We start from the raw sequence: 13,316 nt of genomic DNA on the forward strand, positions 1-13,316 counted from the left end.
CAAAGGCATGAACAAGACTTCCATGCCCAAGTCCCTTTAGCTTTCAGCAGGACTAGCTGGTGCCAGAAGCATTTTGTGCCCTTGACAATCTTTCCCTGTTTCTCAAACAAAGATGGTATAAATAAAAGGTTCTGTCATTTTAAAGGCATTTGTAGAGATCATAAATTGAAGCTTAGCTAGATAAACAATTTAATTCCAGTATGCTTTGTAGTGCAGCTATGCCCCAGAGTGCCCTGTGTACAAGACCCAGAGCATGTTGGCTGCAGCAGCAGTCGGGGCCTTTGCTGGGTGAATGCCAGAGGTGCCAGACCCACGGGGATCTCCAAATGCAGGGAGTGGGGTGAGAGAGGAGCTTACTGGGAACAGTGGGAACCAGTGAGGGACTGGGAGGAGAGAGGGGTCCAGTGTGAGGAAATGGAATATTTATGGAGAAACCAGATGGAGTAAGGATCTCTAGTCCTATCTTGCTTCTCTCTTAATTTGGGGAGGTCTCTCACTGCAATACCGCATAACACGAAATTTGGCATTTGTGGTGACTACTGAAGGAGGAAACTGCTAATAATATCAAGTTTCCAGCAGATGAAAAAGCAATTGGATATGAGCTGCTTTCTCCACCTCTCACCTCCACAGATCGAAGTACTTAACTGTATACTATTCATTAAGTAAAATCCCACTGCTGAATTCTGTTTACCTGGTAAAGAGACTTTTTTGTCACTGTTCCAATTAATCAGTGTTTCCTGTGCACATGGAAAGAATCTCTAAGATGTGCTTCATCTAGTGAGTCCCCTGCTGTTGCAGATAATAGCAGGGTGTGGGTGGGCATGGTTGAATAATATGCCTTAAAATTCCTTTTGGGTCATAAGCTCTTGAGGCATAATGACTTTTTAGGTACTCTGTCATATGTCACAATGTCACATCATATAATGTAAATATGACTCATGTAATCCAGTTTGATACATTGCCATTAATATGCTGAAGGGTTTTTTATGCAGTGAAATAATCCACACATAGCGTTTTCCCCCTGCATTTTACTGTTTCGGGTGGCAATGTTTGCAGGAATGCAACCAATCCTTCCCATTTACCGTAAGACAGAGGAATCTCAAGAGCCTTTTCAGAGCCTCTTGACATGGCAGAGCATGGCACAGTGAAAAAACCTACTGAAAACAGTGTAGAAGTGGCAAGTTTCGACCCTCAGGAAGAGAAAAATACGGCTATTTTAAGAGACAGAAACTCTTAAATCCCTCTGGTAAACAGCAGGAGATGCAGTCTGTCAGTGTCTCGAAGTCTCTGAAATCTGCTGAACCATTTGGCACTGCCTTATAGTTGAAACTGTTTTTTTCTTCTGATAGTAGGAAAAGGAGAGATTTTATTGGGTTTCTTTGTTTTTGTTTTGTGTTTGCTTTTATTTGTTTTGTATGTAACATCAAGGAGACACCTCAGAGTAGTAAAAAACTGTCCCAAACAGATATTTTTTCTACATTTGCTTGCCAGGTAATCACAGCAGTGATTTGGCATTCTAGCTAACAAGAGGTAAACACAGAAATAAGGAAGCATTTCAGCAAGCAGCTCACTGCTATCTCTTAAAAGAAGGGTCTAAAATAAAAAAACAAAATAGTTCTTCCATAAACCCTTAGAACAATAGATCATTATTTTCTCTGCTGTTTCGGTGGGGGTGGAGCTGCTGAGATGGAGCTGATTACCCCAGCTTCAGGGCAGTGTGGCATTGCACAAACAGCAGAGCACAGGCTGTGCTTTCCAAGGAGAGCCTTTGGATTGTTTGGAGTCCACCAGGAAGTCAACTCTGCCCTGGTTTCCGATGCGATTCAATAGGTTATTTTCCAAAGATGTCTGGAGCCAGAATAAAACCCGTCTAACAGGGCCATCAAGAATATTCCCATGATTATAAAACCACAGGGGGACAACTTGTTTTGGGAGGTCTACTGACAACGAACAACAAAACAGTGTATGCATTATCAAGCAGATATTGTGTTCTTGAATAAAAGGCTGATAATGCCTGGGCACACAGGGCTGCTTTCTGCTCACAGCTAAAAACAGACTACTCCTACTGACTTCAGGCAGCTGCGTGTAACTTGGAGGAGAAACTCAAAGTTTTTCCTCTGATGTGTATTTCATTTATTATTAATTCTGTCTGGGTCCTTCACATTTCAAAACTCACTCCTGCAATGCACTCACTTCTTTGGTCTAGGCTGTAACCTCATGCACCTCCAAGAAGGGGGATACAGTGTGAGAAGCTTTGGCTTCTCAGCTGTTAATTGATCTAGTCACAGGAGAGACAGTGCTACTTGTCCTTTTGGCACCGGTTTTCCCCTTCCTAAAGTGGTGACATACTTCCCCTAAAGTGGTGACACAACTTAGTGAGGCACCACTGCCCCCTGCCCCACCCCTTCTCACAGATGCCTTTGTCACACCGGGCAGTCACAGTCTCTCTTCTCACTTGCTGTCCTACTCTGTAAATTCATACTAACCTCAGAATATCCAGGGTGCTTGTGACCAAGCTTTTCTTCTTTCCTCTGGTGTTTATTTCCTTTGCTTATGATGCTTCCTGCCAGGTACATGTTACTGCAGTCAAAAGGGCTGTGCAGATATGAATATGTAGCCCTTGCCTGGATTGAACTTTTGCTGCAGTCATTGTCACAGAGGCACCTGTGACAGATGTACACAGATCTATCTGGCTCAAGTGTAACAGTCACAGTCTCTTTTACTTTGTTTGCCTACTTAGCACCACTGAGTGATGCTTGTTAAGGGCTCCTCCTTTGGGCTGAGGCTGAGTGAGTCTGAGTATGTAACACATTTCCCTTGGAGGTATTAATGTATCCTGAAATCCTACTCCCTCCCCTTTGGACACAAAAGGACTTAACAACTGCAGATTCTTCTGTGCATGATGGCTGAGAGACACAATGATACAGGAGCACTTAGGAACAGTATTCAGTGTCATTTTGTAATGGTGCTGAACGGGAACAACAAGGGTGTTAGTTCATCTGGTAATTTGGAAATAGACTTCCTTGCAGTGGGATGGACCAAGATTGCTTAAGTAGCTGGAATACTAATTAGTGTCCATGAAATAACTTGAGAAAATAATGGTAACAAGTGAAACTATTCTTAATTTCAAGTCTTGTCAAGGACATTTGCACAACTCCCGCTCTGAATAGTGGTTATGGAAAAGAAAAGGTTCTAGAGCTCTCACAGCCTTTATTGTGTATGATGCTAAACACAGAGCTAAGTAAAAATCCTGCACCAGCTAAAGGCAAATGATGCAATTCTGATAGACTTGCTGGAGATATTGTATTCACTGTTCAATATTTCCCCATCTAATATCCTTTTTTACCAAATACCTTCGCAACAAAATGTTAGACTGTTTCACTCTGTCAATTTTTAATTGGGAGAATGTGATCTGTACTAGTACCATTTCCAAGAAGTACAGATAGGAGTTTAAAAACTTGTCTGTTGCTTCTGCCAAGTACTTCTTTCAGAGAGGAGAGAGAAGATGTTTCATCTCTCACTGAAAGCAGTGGGAATCAGTGCAGCTCTCCTGAAATCACCTTCCTGTCTGTTGCAATGATCAGCAGAAGAGCAGGAGTGGCTTTTGAAAAGACTGCTGGCATATGGGCAACACAAAAGAAGCTGCACATTGTGACTCCTAAAGAAAGAGGCAAGAGGCTCAATGGTTGCTTTATAAATCTCAAAGCTGTATCACTAAGGTAGGAAACATAAGCAAGCTATCATGTCACGCTTGCAGGAGTGGAGAAAAGATGCTCCTCTCACTGCCTAGAGAAGCTGAGATGCTGCAGTACTTTTTCTAATCAATGCAGGTCATATACAGTATTTCTCAGCTTCAGCTTTATAAAATGAAACCACAAAAATGCAGTGTGCTGCATCATGTGTGAGTTTGTGTTTGGATTACAAAAGAATTTTGGATGTTTTTTTCTGCTAGCACACAACCTTGCTGCTGTGCAGCTAGACTGATTTGGGAGTATTTAAAGGGGAAAAATAAAAAAACTTCTTAAGGGTTTAAAGATTAATAAGCATGGCAAAACTTTCCATAACTAGGCAACAGTTTCAGGCCTTGGTTCTCACATGTCTTTTCTGATTCTTTTTTCTAATCCTATTTCACTGCAGATGGAAGTGGGGTAGAACAACAGTGTATGATGTCTGACCAGAAATTATCAGTAGAAATTAGTTAAATTTTCAGTGTTCTCACAGAGCAACCCTTTGCATTCTCCAACAGAAGACTCCTTTGCTGTTTTTTCCCAAGGCAGGATAATGAGCATTACCAGCTGCACTGGTCTAAGTGATGGAGATATACAAACTCTAGAGGAGAAATATCACTATATTTTTTCAGGAGATTTCAGACTAAGCAGTGTTTTCCAAGTGATATCTCTCACTAAAGCCTTTGGATTTTATGTTACTTGAGAAGAGAAAAGGCTCCTCTTTCCCTTTATGACTACATTGTCTGTATGGCTTGCACACAAACACACTTCTCTCTCTTACACTTGCCAACCAGTAATATACTCAACAATTAAAATGTTTCACTCTCAAATAACTAGATGACACTTCAATAGTCTTCCAGTATCTCTCTTTTCATTCAGAATAACACTGATGCCTTAGAACTTGCAAAGAAAGAAAGAAAAACATTGGCATATTTGATTTTTTGTTATGAAGGAGAGAGTGGTTTACTAAAATTCAGATGTGCTTTTTTTCCCCCCATGAAAATACAAAACTTGTAAAGTAGAAAAATTATTTTAAACATTGTCTTAAACCATTCTTCATGGCATGATTTTCAGAGTTTTATATCTAAGAGCTTTGCTTTTATTAAAAAAACACAAAAAGCCCCATTGAAGAGTCATAATACTAGTACTCAGCTTCTGTCTCTGAATGCTGAAATTAATTCTGTTCAGGATTTAGCAAATATCCACCTTCAAAAAAATCAGTCTGTTTGAACTCTATTTAGACTACAGTAAATGCACAGGGCTAATGCATATGGAATAAAAGGCTATGCTTCTCCACTTCTAAAATTGTATAATATGTAAAGGCCCAGAGGCTTTTATGATGGCCAATATTTTTGGAATATTCAATTGCCAATCAAAAATGTCAAAGAAATCATGTCCTAAAGAGATGTAAATCTTCGTAGTCAGTTAAATTTAAGATACTGAGTAAGAGGCAGAGTTTCTGGATCTGGTCAGAGTTAAGCATATATTCATGTTGGGAATATGTACAGTGAAGTGCTCATACAGAGAAATAAGGGTAAAAATACAGCTCAAAGGTTAAATGAAAAACAATGGTGTTAACTTCTCTGACTGACCTTAAAATTCTGTGAGAAAGATACAGAAAGTCTCCTAATGCATGGAATGGTTGCACAGGGAGATGAGAAGGAGCTTAATGATGATGTGGAAGGGTGAATGAGTTCAACAAATGCCAGTTAATTTTAAGTGTAACTATAATTCTACAGAACATGTTTTTTAGAATTACTGAGGATTAATGAATTTGCAACATTGATGCAAACTGAGTCTGTTCAACTAAAATAATACTACTGAGGTAGTTTCTGTTGGGCTTTTTCTTGTTCAGATTTTTTTTATTCAGGGTGGTTAAGCAAGATCCTAGGACTGACTCATTCAAAGGTGTTCTGTGTGGATTGGTAGAAAAATGCATTGGAGACTATATTATGATGACATTTTTTGTGTTGTGCAACCAATGTGGCATAGCCACTGAGAAGCTCATGCAGGAAAGAGAAAATAGATATGATTTCCTGAGGAAGATGGGATGAAAGTAATGTTTTCTGCAGAAGTTATGGAAACAAATCTTATGTGAGAATGGTGCCCAGGAGAAGGTGGGGTAGGGAGCAGGGTTGCAGGCGGGGCAAGATATTCTGCAGTCAGTACAGAAACTTCCCCAAGGCCCCATGGTGGTGCAAGGGGATTCCAGAGCAGCCTGGGCAATTTTTGCAACCTCTTCCACAAGCTGCCCATTTAACAAAAGGTTGTTTTACATAGGGATTTTTACCAGCTCTTTCCATGCAACTTATATACCTATTAGATCAGGTTCAAGTTTCACTTGCATTCATTCTGTATCCAGACAACATGGATAAAGTGTCCAGGCCTACGTGCTGCTCTGCACATTAATTAAGATCCATAGCAGCCTAACAGAGCATGCTGGTTGCCTGGCTCCCACTTCCTACCACTTTCCCAGATCGCCAGGTAGCCATAAAAGGGAATGAGTCTGTGAAAGGTACCTTTTTCTAATTGATGGTGAAGTGTCCTGGCCTCAAAGGAAGGATGCTACTGTGCAGAGGTTCTGTCTCCAGAGCTGGATTATTCAGTAGAGCATTAGTCCCTGGATTGTTATTTTTCCTTAACTTTGAAATCCCGCACTCATTCAAGAAACTCAAGGTGTTAGGAACATGCTTCATGTTTCAGCAAATGTACAAGAGGTTCAGGGAACTGGCTACCACATTAAATAGTTACCCTCTGGCCTGCACTGTAAATGAAGAGGAATAACAGAGGTTATTGAAAGTTGCTCTACTTTGTCACAGAGCTACTGGAACTGCCTGAGAAGCATTGCTTGCTTTTTGGAAACCCTCGAGGAGAATATGACCTAGGAACAATCACTCCTTTATAGTCCAATTGTTCCCATGCTTGGGAAAAAAAAAAAAAAAAAAGAAAGGAAAAAGTGATCAGAGTAGCAATATTGTACAATGTGGCTGTGTTTTAAAGTTACTCAGAAAGACTATATATTGTTACATTTCTTTCAGACACAATAAAAAGCCATTTATTAGCCCTGCAATTATCCAGCCTTATCACTGCTATCCACACAGGCTGGCTGAGGCTGGACTTCTAGATGATACTGTTTTCATTATAGTAACCAAAGTAAAATTTAATTAGAGACCCATCTCTCAAATGGACAATTGAAAAATTTAAGGATTAGGAAATTACTCTTAATGCTTAATTACAATAAGCTATTTTGCCATTCTGGATGGGGTTTTTTGATAGTCTGGGTATCTCTTCTATTAGTTCCCTCTTTAGTGGCTGTAAAGCATGATTATAGGAATGGGGGGAAATGGTGTTCATGACATTAAAAAGCATATCCTTCCTGTAAGCTCTGAGCATGGAACAGGAATATCTAATCAAAAGGGTTTGCACTGGATCATATCAGTTCCTGACTGCAAACTCTGAATCCACATTGTAGGAGCAAGACAAAATGATCTACAGGTACCAGAAATGGAAAAAATGAATTGATAGGGAGATCAGACTGTGACTAAATGGAAGCAGGGAAGCTGAAAGGCAGCATTTTAATAAGGAAGGCTTTTGTACAGTTTTCAGGTACAACTGGGTAGATTTGTATGAAACAAAATTTCATCCTGGAGACCATTTAAATTTCATTGATAAGAATGCACTTCATTGCTTCATTTAGAAACTTCCACTGTGGCTTTTCCCCCCTTATTTCTTTGCATAAAAATAAGAACCATCTGTAGGGAAAAAAAAATAAAAACCCACACAACTTGTTTGTATGAGTGCTTTGCTGTTGTTGTTTAGATTTCTAGGAAACAGATGCATGTTTCTCATTTGGGGAAAGCATACATCTGTTCTGCCAAATTCTCTCCAGAAATTCTTAATTTTCCAGTAAGAGCTCATTCAACTACAATTGAAAATAAGAAACTTTCCCTCCATCATCTGTGTACATGCAGATATGTTACAAGGAAAGATGGTCATTTTGACACAGTAAGGAATTGTTTTCTCAGCAAATCCGTAAGTGTTTGCAAAATGCTATATCATAATTTAGGTGAGAAGGAAAAAGGAGAAGGTAGCAACAAATTTGCTTCTGTAATATGTAAAATAATATTTGCACAGTTGGAACTCTTACAGTCTCATATTGAAGAGTGGCAGACAATTTAACAAGGCTGAAACCAGTAAGGTTGTATAGAAATTCATGTGTAAGGTTTAATAAAAATGTAATTCTGTCTACAAATTACTTAAAGCATTGAGTGAATTGTGTAGTAGGAGTATTATTCTCTTTCATGGCTTAAATATTTTGTAGGGAGGTTATCATTCTGTTACATTTACAGGTCTTCTCCAGAAGGGGAGCAGGGGAAATAACTTTGGAAGTTCTCAATGTTAGTCTACCTTTGGATCTACTTCAAAACATTACATTGTATATTTTTCCATTGCTTCTTGTTTTGAAAAGAAACAAGAACTACAACGTAAGTGGTAAAGCACATGACTCATGTTCATATGCTCCCATTTCAGGGTTTGGATGAAAGTATCATGCATTAAGGTGTCTTCCTTTGCCTAGGGGATTTTTATCCTCAGCTTAAAAATAGAAGATGAAAAAATGCATAATCAGTAGTCAAATCCCAGTGCAGAGGGAATCTATGAGTACACCAAGTAGAGCAAACCTGTTCACCATCAGGGAGAAGATCCTACAGTAGCAATGCATTTTGGAAATAAATTCGAAGCAGGTGGACAGAGCAGCAGGAGGGCAGTATCAGGCTAATACTGCAGGAGGGCAACACCAGCCAGTTAGAAAAATGTGAATCCTATGGACTGTGGGGAGCTGCATATTTAGAAGTGCCAAACTGGCTATTTCCTACTGCAGGTCTTAAATAAATTAGACTTGCACAGAAATGTGGGCAATGATATCCCCCCACACGGCACAAATAACAATGGAAATAAAAGCTGCCTGTGTGTGCTCCAGTAAAGCTCTGAATGCTCGGGTGGGGTGTTGCTTCAGTCCTGTTTAAGCTTGTCACTGTAAGCAAAGCCTGTGGCCAGATGTAAAAGGGCCCACAGGTATTTCTTAATGTTGCTGGTATGGTCTACATAGCAGTGAATTTCTTACAGTGCAACAAATACAGTTCCTTCTGTTTTATATTCCCCTCTATATCCAGTACTGAGGCCATCAGGTGGTGGTGTGGGACTGGTAGGAGATGAGAGCTCAGCAGGGAGGTCACGGCTTCCTGAAGGAATGACAGGAAGGGAGAGACATCCCTGAATATACTAGAGAGTGAGAAATCTGTGCTAAGCTCCTGCTGCAGCCTGTCCAGTCAAGGCACCCTGCAGCCTCCAGACATCCTTTTCCAGGTCACAACAGGGACTCTGTTTTCCTGTGAGCAGCAGATATAAACAGCTGCCTTGAGTTAAAAGTGAGCCCCAAGTGGCAATTCAGGGATGGAGACTTCTGTGCAGTGCCAGCCTAACCACTAACACTTCAGAAAGGGGTGGAAGGGTTGGCTTTGTTCAGACACTCTGCTAATGGACTTTAAATAGGCCTTGAGTGTACTACCTGGGATGCTGCTTGAAACAGGAGCAACCCACTCATCCTCAACCTTTATCTGTCCCTGACTCCCTTGATTTGTCACTCTAGCTAATGTGTGGCTGCTTGCACTGAGCTGCATCAGTTTGGTCATGTACCCACACCTCTGCTGCTCTGCTCCTGGAGGTCTGGGCTGTTGGCTGGTGCTCCTTGGGCAGCGGTTGGCAGTGGCTCTGCCTGGATGTTGCCACCTGCTCATCTGTCCAGAGATGGCTGATATTCCGCCTGCTGTCACTCTGGCTGTATCTTTTATTTTTTTGTCTGTGGCAGCTGGCCTGGTTGTGGGTTGATTTGTTGCATGCAGTGTCTTTTCTCCCCTGACTGCATACCTTAGGCTACAAATTATACTCTGAATTTTCCATCCCACAAGGGTGCAATGGAAAGCCAGTTGAATGCAGAAGAAATCTCCTGCTGACTTCAATGGGACACTAATCATATTCCAAATCACTGATGCCACAGGGTTCATCATGAAGTTTAGCTCTTTGCTCAAAATACTATATATCTGAGAATAGTTTCCAGCAAATTATATTCTTTTGGAAATGTCCCTGATCCCTTATTGAGGCTTCTTAGCATTTGTGCTTCTAGGCCTCACCTCTTCTCAAGAGCCACTCTTGAGAATATATCTTTAGTAATTTCAGTCTGAAGAAAATTCCTCCTCCTAAAGTGTCCTGGTCTGCATTTCATTCCATTTAACCAGTGAAAAAGGTTTCTCGCTGCTGAAGAAATTTTTCTCTCAAGGCAGACATCCTCCCTTTAGTATCCTGAGAATGGAGCTGAATTTTTGAAAGAGCAAATTCCTCTGCTGCACCTTTTGAGAGTTGCTAGAGTTTCCCTGGGGTTCCTCTTTGCCCTCCCAGTAGATTACACATATTAGTGAGACACTCAGCATTTGTAACTCCATTCTCTTTATTTCACTACTTCAGAGAGAAGCTGGAGATACTGGGAGAGTCTGCCCATGGCTGAGGCCCCAGCAAGCTGAGGTCCCTTAACAGTATTTCATAGTTACAGGATTTGATTATGCAACGTTGTACCATGGGCACATTTGCACTGACCTTCTTGTGAAATTCTTCTCTAATTAGGGGAGCATCAATATTTGTCTTCTAACCATGGATTTAGTAAGGTTTAACACTCATAAATCATCATCTGAAACTGACAAGTATTTTAGTACAGAAACATGTTTCTAAAACTTTGGTGTGATGAGTTTGTTGTGATTAGGTTAGAGGAGGATGACAGTAGAGAAATCAAACACATTTAGGTGGGGATTTTTTCTACTTTTATAAAGAATAGAATTTATGATCACAGTTAATTCATAATGCTAACCTTGGATGTTTAAAAAGAAAAAAAATATCTTCTTTGCAAATAATTGCAATGAGGTTTGAGACTTTCAGTTGCTACAAGTAAAAAGCATATAGCAGTTGAACATAACAAAGGTGATCTATGCTAAATCAATTTTATTTTCACAAAAGCCATTCATAGATGCTCATTGTTAATCTTCCAGCAAAAAATGGCATGGGCTTTTGGCTTCTGCTCTGTGATCTGCTTTATTTCTTGGGGTACACACCATGTCTCAAGGTCATGAGTTTTAAAAGTTTTCAAGGGGCCTGTACTGATTATCCTTTACGAGGTCTGCTTGCAAAAATTTACTGACTGTGTCAACATTAGTTTATTTCCTATCATGCTAAGGTTTAGTTTGGGGCTTTTTTGCTTGAGAGTTGGGGTTGTAGGTTTTTTGCACTGCAGGGTTTTGTTGATGCATTTACTAATTTTAAAAAAAGTGTGATAATGACAATGGTTTCAGGTAAAAGTCCCAACTTACATCCATTTTTTTAAGACAGGAACACATTAAGAAATTAAGCTTCTACAATTGGTCTGTTCTGAAGCTGATGTGGAGAGTAAGGTTACTCATGGAATTGACCTACAGCTGTCAATAATTACTGGAGGTTCTGCAGAGTGTGTGACTTTTTTGGCAGTTACACAGTGTGAATGTGTTACCTCAGGAGAAAAGTGTCAGCTCGTCCAGTTCTGTGAGAGACATTGGCTGCGAATCCTGTGGACACAAACTCTAGTTCATCCATGCCAGTCAAGAGAAAAATGTGGTGGCACACTCCTCAGACTAGACTAAGGAAATAGGAGGAAGCCCAAAACAGTTTAAGTTGAACCTATTCCTTTTCATAGAGCTCCTAAAATGTAATGGGTGACTGAAGGATAGAAAATCAAAGTCCCTTTCTTCAGCAATTTTTTGACTTTATCACATGAAAAATATACAAAGTTCAGTGTAATCTGTAAGGTTTAAAATAGTTAGTGTGGATGTGCTAGTAGAAAATCAAACTTTCTGAAACTGTTCTTTTTTAAAAGCAAACTGCCTCCAAAAATATTGATTCAATACTTAGGGGAAAATATGGAATTCTGGAAAGTTGAACATGTTCAAAGGCTGTTTTAACCAATGGAGTTAGGTATTCCCCTTATTTTCTAGATATTCCCACACTGAAAAGAGTAGAAAACAGAAGTGCATTACAATCATTGATGAATGAGAAAGAAAATCAAAAGCAGGGCAAGAAGTCTCATACACAACTGATAAAGAATTTACCTGCTTCACCCAACACTTCACTGTTGACTTTATGTAATGTGGAAAACAATCATAACAGAAATAGTAATATACACTAACAGTAACAGAAAACAGCACAAACTGGGTGCAAACAACATGAAAAAAGAAAGTCACCAGTCCAGTTAGTCAATAAAGATCACAATTTTCAAGAACCATGCTCGAATCCCTGTTATTAATCAGGCTCCCAATTTACAACAGATGATATTGTGCAGCTGGTGATTGATAATCCTTCCAGGCATAATGTCAGTTCTTCCTTGAACCATGAAGACACAGCTTGTGTGTGTTTGAGAACTCATAGATTGGTGAGCTCCACAGTTCACCAGCTGCCCAAATTACTTTCTATTGAAAAAAATGCTTTTTTTAGGGGGAGGAGGGGAACGAATTTGTAATATTCCTCTGTTCTTTTCTTTTTACTTTTTTTTGTAGATATGGAGGTAAATTTGCAACACTTTGGACATAAAAGTGAAAGCTATTAGAAGCAATAATGTTGCTAGTACACAAACATCTGTCACTCATGCAGACATCATCCTGTAAACCCATATAACTATATCTAGTTTCCCTTCTGATTGTATGGGGGTAGCTTGTGGCAAGACAGTGATTTGAGTGACAGACGTCCAACCTGGAACAGAGCTATGCATATTTATATTTGTTTACAGGGCCTCATCACTTCTGAAAGATGTAAATTTTAAAATTTGCGTTTATTGAGAAAAGGAATTATGAGGAAAAGTTTGTTACCTTGGAACACCAAGTCAAAGTTATTGTAGGGCTCTGGCTTTCATAAAAATTTTACCAAGTTTTTAAATTGTCTAATGAAAAAGGAGTATGAATAATTTAAATGGAGACTGCATTTTCTATATTAGAACCATACTATACCAATACAACAGAAGAGACAACACTTGAGACAGCTTAACTTAATCCTCTTCCTCCCAGACTTTGATTACAATCTTCAAAACTGCTACAGAACCTCTATATTAAAGGCATATTTTCCCCTATCTTCCTATTCAATTATTGTTAGATTATTGGAATACAACCTTAATAATTTTAATCAATGAGATTTTAATTTTTATATGTGGCCTCAGCAATATAATGAAAATTGTATAATTATTTAAACTTTTAGATATAGACCCCTGGAGATTTTGCATTCCAAGACATTAAACCCTTTCTATGTAATTTTTTAAAATTTTTTTTTCATCAATTATAACAAATTAATTCCCAATTCTGACAGGTCTGTGAAGAATCAGGCAGCTTTGTTTGTGGTAGAGGCATGACAATCCAAATACTTACATTTTTAGTCCTATTTGACCATATCTGTATTTTCTTTACAGTGTAACAGATGTAACAGGTCACAGATCCCCTATAAACAAAGCTTTCTGCCTAGAGATCTGCA

General features: G+C 39.4%; 1 protein-coding gene across 1 annotated transcript in view; it reads left to right on the plus strand.

The window, feature by feature from the left end:
- Positions 1-3,477: 3,477 nt before the first annotated feature.
- ADGRL4 (adhesion G protein-coupled receptor L4) overlaps positions 3,478-13,316 on the plus strand; it is a 130,143-nt gene continuing 120,304 nt past the window's right edge. The window contains exon 1 of the mRNA XM_068199981.1: positions 3,478-3,719. The gene's annotated coding sequence lies outside the window, so the exon portion shown is untranslated. The remainder of the gene's footprint in view (positions 3,720-13,316) is intronic.

Source organism: Anomalospiza imberbis, chromosome 9 (assembly GCF_031753505.1).
Source record: "Anomalospiza imberbis isolate Cuckoo-Finch-1a 21T00152 chromosome 9, ASM3175350v1, whole genome shotgun sequence".
Classification (NCBI taxonomy): domain Eukaryota; kingdom Metazoa; phylum Chordata; class Aves; order Passeriformes; family Viduidae; genus Anomalospiza; species Anomalospiza imberbis.